Below are 12,295 nucleotides of genomic sequence, written 5' to 3'. Positions count from 1 at the left end.
GGCCGCATTGTCGGTAAACGTTCTACTATCAGTTGCAGGGCACCGATCTCATCTTTACGGCGTGAAATGAGCCGGTATTCTTTACTATGCGTTGTGCGACGCCAACTGATACGCCTCGAAGGTAAGTTCATCGCTGCAGGGCAGTCATAGACGACGTACTGATTCCATACATTTTTGACGGCCCGTTTCTGGAAGGCGACTATATATTCTAACGCGATAGGTCGCCGATCCACACTGCTCGTGTGGTGCAACAGCTGCTAGAAGAGCGCAAAGTCACTCTCTTGGAGTGGCCGCCTCAATCCCCGGGCACCAACATCATTTAAAATGTCTGGGGCTCGTTGAAAGTATCGCTGGCGCGCCATCCCCTCTATCAGTCGCCCGAGGATAGGCTTCGATCCACCATCGTCAGCGACTGAGACGTGCTGCGAATGAACACATCCCTGATCAAGTCATTCTGCACTTCACTGCCTTCCAGGATGAGCGCTGTCATCGCTGCCGCCGGGGACATGACGAGATACTAACTGAAGTCGCGAGCGTTACGTATCCGATTCCCCGCCGGCGGGCACGGTCTGTCTGGTATAGTGAATGATTGTCGAGAAAAATCACTTCCAGTTCATTGTCTTAACCTAAAACATTCCTGTAATCGTATCCGTTTGTTTCATCGTGTTCGACCCCCATAGTTATTATTGAGTGCTTTGTTTTCCTTTCGAGTCAAACAAAGACTGAAAAAGTTGCGCGCACATCTTGGTGCGTCTTGTCGCTGCTTATTACGGTAGCACACACAGTGAAGAAATATGCGCGCACTGCCCCTGACAGTAGCACGCTTCCCGACAATGCGGCCAGCGCGCGCCGCCGTGGCAGACGACGCAGATCACGACTCCGCCCCTCGAGCGTCTGCGCCTGCTCGAGCTGCTGCCACCGCACGACTCCATTGCTTGCCGCATCGCGATGCAATACGTTCCGAGTTTTCCCCTAAGTGTGAAACAGACTGTACACGTTTCTATTTGCCTTTAAGAAGATCAGTACGCTTGACGATTATTTTTATGGCTGCAATGCGGCGAAATGGCAGCGTCTGCTTAACCATGTAAGTGACGCTGAGCAGGTGATTGGAAACGACATCGTATGTACCGCCGGAAAAATCGTCAGCACATACGATGCCGCACATACATACGGCACATACGAGCTAAAATCATTTTTGCAGTTTCTCACAATATGTTTGCTACAAATCCGTGTTGTCTCTGATGGCGACAACGGTCTTCCATCGACACTGTGCGGAAATAAACAAAATATATCGATTACTTAAATGATATTGCGCGACAAAAAACGACACGGACGTGAGAGACGACACACCAAGCGCATGTCGTCGACACACCAAGCGCTTGGTGTGTCGTCTCACGTCCGTGTCGTTTTTTGTCGCGCAATATCATTTAAGTAATGGATTACCAACTTGCCCGGAATGCTGCTCTCAAAAATATATCGCTGCATAGCACAAGTACGACATGCGCACACAACTTTAACTAGTGCGTCCCCTACAATATGGAATAGAGGCAGCAATGTAGACAGCTTGGTCATATTTTAACAGTGCTCACGAGACGGAAGTTGGAAGTAATAGTAATCATTCCTGCTTCAGCAATGCCGGCGCGACCAAGACGCGGGCGTGTATCGTCCAGCAACTCGATCGATCGGTGCAGTGGTGAAGCGGGAATGAACTCCGGTCATGTTCAATGCATCGTGCACATATTCAATTTCTCGGCACGCGTGAACTTCGGCCACTGCTAGCGCATAGAACAGAAGTGGTTTCCATTCTTAGGCAGCGCACACATAAACGAAACACGAGAAAGAAGACAGGACAAGCGCTCGTCGAACAACTTAAAGTTTTTATATGAATAAAAGGATTATGTACCGAGTAATTATTAAATTCATGTGGGTTACATATAAAAACCGTCATACACTCAGGAGTGATCAATGAACGAGCTCGCTTCGTTTGCCAGTTGTTTACTTCGCTCGGCGCACCGCAGTAATCCATGTGTGTCGTCTGCTTATTTCGTACCATTTTCTTGTGAATCGGCAGAATTTCACTGGTGGCATCAACCATTTCGTGTTTACATTGCTGTCGTGACAGTTAACAACACAATCATAATTTCCGGTCATCCGAAGAGGCGCCGTCGCAAACAAGAGACGTTTCGCGCGCAGCGCGAACTGAACGCGGGCGCGACCGCGGAAGCGTCGGAAGCGGCGGCGGAACCCTACACCCGTTGGAGATGAAATCGTTCCGCCAGGGGAGAAACGAGCGCTGGCGTCTAGGATGAAATAAAGTCCCTCAATCATTTAAAAGTACCGCCAGGCTTTGATCCAGCCGACAGCGCCTGCGATAGGCTGATCGGTGACATGTGACCTTGCTCCGCCCCTTTGCCACCATGAAAGTTCCTGCGCGCCGGGCGAAGAGCGCGCGTTTCGCCTGTTGTGATTTGCACATCGCTGCGATAATTTCGTTCCGGGAGGTCCGAAATGCCTTGTTGCTGTGCGGTTGGGTGCCGAAACCGGACGAAGGATGGCAAGAAGTTATTTTGCATCGCGCGCGGCAACCAGAACCTAACCAGACGAAAAGTATGGTTACGCAGAATTGCACGGACGGACTTTGAACCGTCGGTAACAGCACGACTATGCGAGGCAAGTAACATACAACGATACAAAGGTGCCATAGAAAGTATACACGTGCGTGTGTCGAGCGGTGATAGTATTTCACTCGCGTGCATGAATGTTGAGGGCCAGAGTTTGTGGAGATTACTTATTTTAGTTCGCTGTGAGCCCGCTGAATAGATCGGCATGACCTAGGATGCGAAGGACCGAAATGCCTTGTTGCTGTGCGGATAGGTGCCGAGATCAGACGGAGGACGACAAGAAGTTATTTTGCATCCCGCGCAGCAAACAAAACCTAACCAGAAGGTAATTCTGGTTGCATAGAAATGGACGGAAAGACTGAACCGTCGGTAACTGCACGACTATGCGAGGAAAGTAACGTAGAGCGATACGAAGGTGCGAGAGAAAGCATACACCTGTGTGTGCAGAGCTGCAGTATTATTTCATTCGCGCGCATGAATGTTGACGGCCGAAGTTTGTGGAGATTGAATGTTGACTTAGATTGAATGTTGACTTGATTGAATGTGATTTTAGTGCATTACGAGCCCGTTGACTTAGCAAGTGCAGTATGACCTAGCATACAAGTAAATAGTGGGGCAGAAACGCATTAACTCGCTGACAAATATCCGCATTGCGTTACGTGCGATAAAAAATAAAATTCAGCAGCGAATTCTACTTTTACACTTTCCTGTGTTTGTGCGCGCGTTCTTAACTGCGCTTTACAACATGTCCAAAATGTAATTTCCAATATCCTAATTGTATTTTGTGCATTGCATATGTGAATAAATATATTGCTAAGTGACTGCATTACTCTGTTTTTAAAAACGAATACTGCATAGCCACAGCTACTGGCCGTCAAATAATAAAGCGTAATACAGTATATCAAAGTACATTACATACAGCTGCGAGCTCGTTCCTTCCAAGTTTCCCTTACACTCGAAGATGTTTCAGTAATCGGCAATGCCATTTTACTGATGAAAAACACACAACTGCAAATGAACATAAGAAAAACGCCACAAGCGATACTCGGATTGCCAGCAAAACACAATGCAGTAATAGCTGGGTCAATCCGCGTGCGTTTCGTATAAGGGCCGTCTAATTCTTACGGGGATTTAGCGGTGCACGGAGGCGAAAAGGGATAAACACAACAATGCGCGTCATGATTCGAGTTTACGCGGCGACGTCGCACGGTTCACGAGAACAGTCAACCACATTCACACACGCGCACATACTACGCTCGATGTTGGTGTGCCGCGAGATCAGATCGCGCTGGCAGCCCGAACACGATCGAGGAGACACGCTGACACGATCCATACCACCTCTTCATCATGTCACCACAGTTGCACTGGCTCGTAGCATTGAACCACAAGACACAGCAGTCGTCGTGTAATCGCTACACGACAGACACACTCAGCGACAAGAAGACTGTTGGCGCACTCGTTTCCACAAACACACAGGATGTTGTTTAGTTGCCGTGAGGGTCGCGCGCTTTGAGAATCGCACGTTTGAGCGACGTTATGTCGAAAGCTTTCCGGTCCAAGCGACTGTCAGCCTTCATTTTTACACGACTTCTTCGTTCAATGCAACCGCTATGTGTACGCAACACACTTACATGCAAAAGATTTCACAGAGCATACGGGATTAAGCGTAAGCAATCACCAAGGCTCGCGCGGCGATTGAGCGCAAACGAACGAAATGTAAACACGCGGAATCGAGGCGATCAAGCCCTCATTACGCTCTCTTGAGCTATTTTCTTGGAGCACTTATTTGAAATTAAAGGACTAAATTTAGCAGTTCGGGTCCTTCTTTCGTTTTTCACCACAGTCAGGCACCAGAAGGTTTTATTTCCGCGCGTATGCAGATATTTTTTCACCTCACGAATGCCGCGGCGCCGCGGTTTAGCGTGGGCGCCGTCTGCTACAGGAACTTCCTAGGTGGCGCGCGCGGCAGATGGCGCTACCTTAGAAATTATAGAGGGACCTTAGGATGAAACTTGGCGTGCGGTCGTCCATGGGGAACCAGCGCTGGAGTTTTCACGACGCCTGCAGCGCCGCCCTGGCGGTCAGAACGTGCACAATGCAGCCTCCCCCGCGGACGAAAATTGCTACTGGTAGTGGCGTTGCGTGCCCTGAAAGTCGAAGGAAAACAAAAGGACGCCGACAATACTGTTGCGTATACAAGTGCCACAACCACGTCGGGATGAGGGAGGATGTATCCTGCGTTTTCCCATCTAAACTCTACGAACAAGAACGGAGGCGGCATTGGATCCAAGCAGTCAGGCGAGCGGAGTAAGTTCCCGTCTTGTCGCCCGGTCTCAGCGGTGTCGGGCTGGTTTCTAAATCGAATTTCGTGTGTTTGCTTGGTTTATTCGATAGTTAAGACGGTAAGCCGTGGCAGACAGTACCAAACAGCAGAATCTGCAGTCGGCATTTCGTCGGAAACAAAATTAGCAATAGCATGCACCATCCGGCATATGTACCAACCATTTCTCCTTCGTAATACCACCGCCAAGCCCCTTCCAACGCCACCGCACCAAGCGGAAGATACGAAAGGTACATATTATCCATTCATTGCCAAGAATTATGTGCGAGGGAAGCTGCCTTGTAATACGAGTTGTGTGCGCGTACTGCCGGCGCACGCGCGACTAAGCTGCCTATGTGTTTTTAAAAATGCGCATGCGGATGAGGACTCGGAGCTGAGATGCATCCGGTAAATTTATGTAATTAATGCTAAATGTAGCCAGCGTTGTTACGTATCCAGCAGCGGAGCACTCAAACCTTTGCTTGCGCGAGTCACCTGATGCGATAAAGCTTTCTTCTCCATTGCCACGTAATATATGCACCCCGAGCATGACAAAGGGCGCCGCAAAGCCCGTGTACGATACATTGGCCGCATGCTTGCAAACATCCCGCTAACACACACTTTATACACGGACACATCACGCACTCAAGAGGGCTATGGGGCTCTTGCATTGCCCAGGGGGCGCTGCGAAAAAGGTGCTAAAAAGCGCCCTCTGTCCTAAAATGGGTCGTACCAAGCTCGGTCGTCTGCTTCGGAAAGCACGTTTACAATATGGACCCGCCACTTTCGGTTGTGTTGTATCACGGCCTGCAGCGAATATCGGGCGCCGGAGATATTTTTCAGGGGTGGCACGCTGCGTAAAGGCAAGAAATTATGCAGTGCCGAATACGTGTATGCCGTTCAAGAATTAAGCGGCGAAGTTTTAGCGCGGTGTCAATCGCAAGTGAAGCGAGTCGCGTACGAAGTGGAACTTCAGGTAAGGTTTGCACGCTGCTAGATTCAGGCGCACAAACGCGAGGAAATGCTTGCTATAAATGAATCCACAGCAGCGATAAGCAGACATCATGTGTACGGAACTGCTCGAGCACACGACGGTACGCGCCGCGACGGCAGCGGTCTTTCCACATGCCGCGAAACGGCGGGTCTCCTGCAATCTTTGTTGACTGCATGTCGCTAAACAAGTAGTTATGCCTGCGTTGTAGTAGCGGCCATCTGTCCCTTTTAGTAACTGGTAATAACTGATGCAATGCATATGAGCTCGCACGTACGTGCGAATCGCGCTGCAGCGCGAGCTTGTGCGCTGCTCGCTTGATGTAGCTTTTAATGACAACGCTCGAACATCGATCTGCTGTACTCAATACTGTCTAGCTGCGCTGCCTCAACATGCTGGCTTGAGGTCAAGCATGAGCACATTTAACTCTCTAACCTGTGCTGCTCGTAGTGGGGTAGTGAATTGTCACCTAATCAGCCCGGCCATTTGTGGGCATTTGCACACACCTGGGCACTTCACCACTTCGCACCGGTCGAATTGTTAATTGTCACTGTGGCCGGGTTTCGAATCGTGAATCACCAGCCATGCCTGCTGCTATGTCGGTCTGCCGTCGGGACTGTAGGTGCAAAAGACCTAATTTTAGAACGCAGATCTATAATCAAGCAAGCTTCAAGACAAGGTGAAGCAGTCAGCATGGCGCGAAGTTTCGCTTACCCAGCGCGACGATCGAACTGCAGTTATCCAGCGCGCCCGACGCTCCGCTTCGTGAGGCCTTGAAGAGAAACGATAGAATCGGATGTTGGGATTCAGGCCTTCTTGTTCATGGCAGCCCACGACGCAGCAGTATCGATGGTGACGCTTTTTCGATGCTGAGCTAGGTCCCTCCGGATCGGCGTCGCCGATTCCTTCTGCTTCCAGCATTACGTCTCACGGAGAGTCCGTTTTCGTGAAACTATAGGCTGCGGCTAGCTCGCAGCGTGGTCGACGTGGTCTGTGAGAAGTGACGAGCCTTTTCGCACTTGCAACAGGGCAGAAAAAAGTGCGAATCGACGCAAAACTCGGCCTAGAAACGTGCTTCGCCACAGCCAGGGCTCAATACGACCCAAGCTGGTACGACCCAGACGTCGTTTCCCGCGCCGCCACCAGGCGCCGCTACTATACCTCAAACTCCAGCGCAAGACGCCCATACCTCGGTAGTTTTGGATGGCACCGAATCCCTGAGTGACTCTGCTGCAATGCGCGGAACAAATGCCGCTTACGGAGAAATTCTCGGTGTTGCTATTGCAATTCGATACGCCATCCGTGTTCCTGAGGTAGTGTATATATTGACGGACTCGCAATAGGCATGCGGGGCGTTCCTATCAGGACATGGCATCCCGAGAGCGGCGCACCGAATTCTCAAACAGATCCCGCAAAATACACCAGCCACAGCTCCCCGCATCCACTTACTCTAGACCCCTGGTCATACCTCGCTGCCGGGTAACGAACGCGCACATGCGGTTGCCCGAGAAATTTCCCTCCGGGCGACTCGGCGTGGTGAGGCGACTAGTTCAGAGGGGGGGGATCCCTTGCTCCGTTATAAAGACATACTCCGTCATTATACACGCATTCGTCGCACCCACGCCGCACCACCGCCATCCTTCTCGCGGGAGGAAGCAGTTGCATTACGCCAGTTACAAACCGCAACATTTCCTAATCTTGTCTCTCTCAATAAATTCTACCCACACTGTTATGCAGATCGTTGCCCTGGCTGTGGCAGCTCGCCCACAATCTTCCACGTCACGATTGAGTGCACTGCAAATCTCTTTCCTCCCTTGCCAACTCTCCTTTACCCCCTACGCAACAAAGAGCTGTGGGACGATGCCCTCCGCGACGGACCTCCCGAGGTCCTCCGAGCAGTGATACAACGGGCTCGAAACATCGCCGGAATCATCTTAGGGACCCTGGACTGAGGGTTCCTCCCACACTGCTCTCGCCATTCAAATATTATTAATAAAGATGTTTTACTCTCTCTCTTCTCCATTGACTGCTGTGGCGAAGTAACATTAGAATTTTTTATGTCTAGCCAGAGAAATATGGAATGTCTTCAGGCCAACTAATACTTCCGAAAGCATAGCGCAGCACGACCGGAGCCGTAACTGCTAGATTTGCGAGGCAGCTAGGCGCAACCGTTAAAGAAACGCACGTGCTCGCCGCGACACACTGTGAAAAATATATAAAGCTTAAAAAGCTTCTTTCGTCATTTCTTCACTTGATGGCGCTAGCTTCTTTACGAAAACTGTCCACTTGAAGCGGCGCGAAAACGGAAATATACGAACTATAAATACGGCCGCGCACGTGTGTGTCGTCTGGTCGGGAGGCTGGATTATGCCGCGTCTCGTCGCCAGGGCGGCGTGCAACGCACTCTTTTCTTATAGCGTCCTCGATCACCCGCACCGGTGCGCACCGGGGCGCCTTGGTGCGCACTTTCATCCTCGATCAATCGCACTGGTGCGCACTGAGCATCCTCGATCACCGGAAGCGCACCCTGTTGGAGCGGTTTTCCGTTGCCCCGTCTCGCACCGAGAAAATCAGCGGTGCGCGGAGTGCAATCCCAGCAAGCACTGCGGGACGCGCGACGTGCGCGCGTACTGCCGACTGCAGAACCGCGGACGCTCTGGCCCGATAGCTGCGGTACGTTGCAACGGAGTTGACGGAGTTAGCTAGTGGATTTGTCGGCGATGAGAAAGGAAGCGCTGCTAGTTGCCGCAATCGATGAGCATTCTTCAAGTTCGTCTGACAGCGAAGACGACATTCTGCTCGACCTCGTCCAAAAACAGTGTGGTGAAGAGCGGCCGAAAGTGGACAGGTTCATTGAACGGGTCGTCAGAATTCATTATAAAATTCATTGGTGTTTGCTTGCAACCAGGTATGTCGGAGCACGCAGTTTGACAAGGTTCGAGCGCTTGCCGCAGATGCTCAGCATCTGCAAACAATAAAATATGCGCGTGCACGTGTTTGCGCACGTTTTGCGCGCCAGGGGCAAAGTAGCGCTGCATGCAAGCACTCTGCGCAGGGTGCAGTTTTGTCCTCGATGTTGACCCTCCGCAGCGCGGCACCACGGCGGGGCAAAGCGCACCATTCTGGTTTCGGGGCAACCCCGGGGCAAGGTGATCGAGGACGCTATTAGTGTTCCTTTATATGCTCCCGCAGGGAGCAGAGTTGCACATACCTTTTCCGGCGCCGCTCGCACCGCTATTGGCCGAGTGCGAAAAATGACGTCTAATGATCCGCGCCGCTGCGAAGCCAACTTTACGGGCGCATCGCCGACTCATGCGAACTCGTCGTTTCCGTCAGTACCATCGCCATTGCAATCAGTGGACCGTCGATCGTGCGTTCGGTGCGTTCAGAGGAGCAGCTAGAAGCTCTTGCATCTGGAATCTTTTTCTACTTGCAGATTTGCTGCTACTAAATAGTAAGCACTACTAAATAGTAAGTACTACTAAATAGTAATAGTAAATAAAAGTAAGCTTTGCTTAAAATGTGCGCATGTCAACATTTGAAATGCGCTTAAATCTGTGTCTGCACCGCATGTATCGAAAACGTGCAGCTGTTGTGAACGATGGTTAGTGATAAATGGCGCTCTGTTAACGGTCACTGACGTAACTGCAGGCACGATAGCTCTCTTGGCGACGGTCATTAATCGGCTGGTTTCGGCAGCCAAAATGCGCGAAGTGTCCACCTTACGTGTGTGAAGTTCTAAACACTCTTTAAAACATTTCTTGCTTTCTGACCATGATAAGACAACTTCGTATGCATGCTGAAAATCATTGCACCGATTTTTGTGGCAATGTACTGCGCGTTTGCGAGCGAAATTTGGAGCTGTTCAAGCCACGGGAATACTTTATTTTGGGGAATCGAAGGCGACCGGTCCTACCCCCTATTTGTACGTTCGTGTGTGTGTTTGTATATGCGTGTTTACATAGGTACATACAAAGTTTCGGTTGGTTGGAAGCCCACCCCCTCCGGCTGCACGAATGACTCATTCGAGCGTAGCCTGTATTAAGAAGTGCCCTTTGCTAAGCGCCTGCGAACAATTGGCGCTTGTAGCTCGCGACCACTAGAGAAAAAGGCGGAACACCGCACGGCATTTGGCTCCTGCGCGCGCGAGGAGTGGCTTCGCTGCAGAGCTGGATCACGGCGGCGGACCTATGCGCAACTCTGCTCCCTGTGGGAGCATATACAGGAACACTAACCCGGGTCGGCTGCGAGCGCTAGCTGCGGTGGCCGCTGCAAGCCTAAATCACGTAGCCCAGCCTCCGAGATTTTAGCGGCGTCTGTTGCGATCCCGGAGGTACAGGACCCGCGGTCTCTCGTCAAGCCATTGGTCGAGCGCGCGCCAGCCTAGTAATCGTCACTTCTTCCGCAACAGGAAGTGGGTCGGCTGCGAGCGCCGTCTCTCCGCGACTACCCTGAACTACGGGAACCTCCACTCCAATGGGAAGACTAGCGACGCGGCAGGCATCTAGTAAAGGAGGCATTGACGCAACGCACCCGTTCTAACATGTGAACAACGACCTACTGAACTCCAGACCTGCACAGATCTCCCTCCAGCACGCCTGGTCTAGTTCGCCCCTTTCGCCGCTAGGCAAAGAACGTACGAGCAGAGTGGCGCTAGTTATAACCTTTTCGCTGTCGTCTGCTTCCGCGATCTGTTCAGCGATTGTCTTGCCATTTCGGCAGGCACAAAGCGCTTGTATTGGAGGTAAATGAATAAATTCACAAATATACAAAAGAAAACATATTTGCGAATGCTTTGCGTTTGAATAGTGAAACTAGAAGAGGAGGAGCGGTGCAAGAAATGTAAACAACGAGCATAGGTGGCAGCTGCAATGCTATATCAACGGCAAGAAATTTCCCTTTCCTAGCCTCCGTAAAAGACTGGAAAAGTTGTTTTAAAAAAATCATAGGATAATCTAGCTTTTCTGAGTTGATTACAGATAGCCTAATGTTGTAGATGACATTAGGATTTACTGCTCTGTGCCGTAGTGAAAGGCAGATGATCTGGTAAAAGTATTTACGTGTAAGTCCTCCGCCGATATGTGCAATAGGTGGATCGTCCCATATACACAACAATTCTGTTTCAAGGAAAGGTGAGCATATCTTGTTGTCTAGCTCAGTAGAAAGCTGGCAAAAGCGATCCCAGTGCTTTAAAACGTGCTGCACTGCAGGCCTTAAATCGTGTCACGGAACTCTTTTCAAACTGTAAAGCTAGCTTTTCTGCGTGGTACGGCGGCAGCAGAACGGTGGTGCTCAAGATACGTACGCAGGGAAGCTGTGTGCGTAATTCTCTTTTTGAACTCACAACGGATTCACGGACAACTTCTAAGAGTTAAAATGAGTGGTAATCGTTCTGTCGTCGAACATTACGGTGACTTCGAGTTTCTAAAGAACGCAGACGCCAATTTTACAACGTCTTCAATGAAACTGTTGTGTACGTTACGAACTCTATACACAATCTGATTTACAATAATCTGCTTGAAAGAGGCAATATGAGCGGCTATTTAACGCTATTTTAGAGAGCAGCGCGCGGACTACACGCTTCGACATTTTTTAGGTTCGGGCAGTCAACTTTTGGAGCCAAATGACCGATCAAAGCCTTGTGACATCACTGTCACTGTGTCAGCAAAAATCATCGGCTAGACAAGCAGTTCATCACAACACAACAGCTACCGTACTAATTACAACGCCGCACAGCCGCCCACCGCGTAGCAGACGAACAGGTTATAAAAGCGTCACCTACGGCCGTCGGTTGAACGAAAGTGGGCGCAAGCTGCTCCCATAGAAGCCGGATATCTGTGCAGGTCTAGAGTCGTGGTTCGAACAACCGGGTACGCGCAACGCCGGCCCCTGTCTTTACGAGAACGATGCCAATCCGAAGTCACAATATACCGGCCTTCCCGTGCATCATAGAGTTTCTCACTATAACACCTAGAGGGTAATCTGGCGCCACCGTCTATGGGAGTTTCTTAAGGGGGCACCGTGCCTCCATGGGAATGACGGTATATGTGTCTGCGAGGCTCGTGTTGGTTGGTGTTGTAAGAGGCTTCGTCTAAAACGTGGATATGGCTACGCAAATAACGCGTTCTCAAAGTAATATCTTCATAAAATGTTTCCATTCACGCATATTACATCTTTACTCACCCACGATGCATGACCAAGCGAAGAAAAGCAAGAACAGACGACCAACTGTTTCAAAGCGAGCGTGAACCTTGTCGTCTGTCCTCCAACTTTAGCGGCCCGCTGATACTTTTTACGTAACATCTAGTAGTACACACAATAACAAGTTCTCATAGTTAAACAAAACATGTTTTCGCGTAATAA

This window comes from Dermacentor andersoni, chromosome 6 (assembly GCF_023375885.2).
Source record: "Dermacentor andersoni chromosome 6, qqDerAnde1_hic_scaffold, whole genome shotgun sequence".
Classification (NCBI taxonomy): domain Eukaryota; kingdom Metazoa; phylum Arthropoda; class Arachnida; order Ixodida; family Ixodidae; genus Dermacentor; species Dermacentor andersoni.
Note: the sequence above shows the minus strand (reverse complement) of the source record.